The 1737-nt window shown below is 54.1% G+C and overlaps 1 long non-coding RNA gene across 1 annotated transcript; it reads left to right on the top strand.

Moving 5' to 3' along the window:
- The first annotated feature begins 7 nt into the window (after window positions 1-7).
- On the top strand, window positions 8-1637 carry LOC108525246 (uncharacterized). The gene is made up of 2 exons (XR_001884236.1): window positions 8-309; window positions 1409-1637. It is a non-coding gene; the product is annotated as an uncharacterized LOC108525246 (long non-coding RNA).
- The last annotated feature ends 100 nt before the right edge of the window (window positions 1638-1737 follow it).

Raw genomic sequence — 1737 nt, 5'->3', positions numbered from 1 at the left:
GAAGCCACGTCTCGCGCGAATCCTTCCACCTCTCGCGACACTTGCCACCCGTGCCCTGCGGCCCTGCGCGCCCCACCCGCGGTCGCGCGCCGCGCTCCCTGCCGCCTCACCCTTTAGCCCGGCATCCGGGCCCGCTACTCGCCCACTGGGAGCGCCGTGGCGCCTGGTGTTCGGCGCGAGCCCGGCTGGGCCGCAGGTTCCGCCCTGCTCCGCTGCGCCCCGCCCGGACTGGGGTAAAGGCCGCGGCCGGGCCATGCCGTGTACCCCTCAGGGAGGGCAGGAGAGCCTGAGGAGTGGCTGGGCCGCCAGGTGAGTCCGCGTCGGGCGGCTGTACCGAGGGAGGCCAGGCTGGGTGCCGGTGGGCGGTGCAGCGCTGCGGGGCCGGGATGCGGAAGCCCTTAGCCTGGGGGAACCCTGGGCACCCTGTGAACCCTGTTTACCCTGTGGTCTGCACTGGCTGTCCTGCTGCTGTCGCGGGACTGCGGGCGGGCGACCTGAGCCCGAGCTCCGAGGGCCCGGAGCGGGGCGCCAGGGCCTAGGGTCGTGGGGTCTAGGGGCGCGCCAAGGTGGCTGAGGAAAGTCTGTGCGGGGAAAAGGACAATGGAGCCGAAAGCCGGCGTCTGCCATCCCACCGGGCCCGCGTGAGATGTCCTCCTGCCCCCTGCCCTACGGGGCAACTTAGAAGTGTCCTTCTGGTGCCTGCAGCGCTGGTCATTGCCGAATGGAAGGAGTGTTGGAGAGGTAGAAACAGCTGGTCAGAGCAGCCTCTGCGGGAGGAGGCTTTTGAGGTCGCTCGTTACCTTTCATCTGAGATTCTGGCTGTGCGAGTGGGCGTGCGCGTGCGCACCGTGGCCCCGGGCGAGGTTTCTTTTCCGAATTTGTGCCACTGCCCATTAATCCACTTCAAGGATCCATCAAAAATGATTGGTTCCTTAGCGAGTAGTTTTATTTTTTTGTATTTTAAGATTCCATTAGTTGTGTAATGGTAGGCGCCTGGAGCCCAAAACCTTGGCGTTACTAGGACAGGGCATGACCCAGCTGACTTGGAGTAAATTTTCTGCCTTTAACTACATTTAGATTGGAAATTAGGGTAAAATGTTTTTGTTGCAATCAAGTTTCGAGCATGTGGTCCTGTAATTCTGGGTTTGTTTTATAACTCATGGACTGAGTAAAATTACCCAGTTTTCCGAGAGAATTGGGAACTCCGCGCAATGGTTGATCTAATAGAAGCATTTTATTTAAAGCTTCCACCCATCCAGCTGCTAATTTATGTTATTTTTCTTTTAAATTATGTAGATGTTGTTGTTGCAGAAATGGCTCTGTAAAATGATTAGTTTTGTGCTTGTGTATGTGTGCGAACAGTTACACAGTTAAAATCATTTTCCTGATAGTTTTCTTTTGTCTTTAGAGAGCGAAATGTCATCAGTGCAGTCACAACAGGAGCAGTTGTCCCAGTCAGATCCATCCCCATCACCAAACTCATGTAGTTCCTTTGAGCTAATAGACATGGATGCTGGCAGCTTGTATGAACCAGTTTCTCCCCATTGGTTTTATTGTAAGATAATAGATTCTAAGGAGACATGGATTCCTTTCAACTCTGAGGATTCACAGCAGCTGGAGGAGGCATATAGCTCTGGTAGGTGAAAATTATGACTTGGAATAGACAAAGACTTTCCCCTCTTCAAACTATAGTATAATGGTTCTTATAGTGAGTGCTATGAAAACTAAATTTTAGAT

This window comes from Rhinopithecus bieti, unplaced genomic scaffold, assembly GCF_001698545.2.
Source record: "Rhinopithecus bieti isolate Rb0 unplaced genomic scaffold, ASM169854v2 scaffold_26390, whole genome shotgun sequence".
NCBI classification, from domain to species: domain Eukaryota; kingdom Metazoa; phylum Chordata; class Mammalia; order Primates; family Cercopithecidae; genus Rhinopithecus; species Rhinopithecus bieti.
This window is presented reverse-complemented; position numbering and strand designations above follow the sequence as displayed.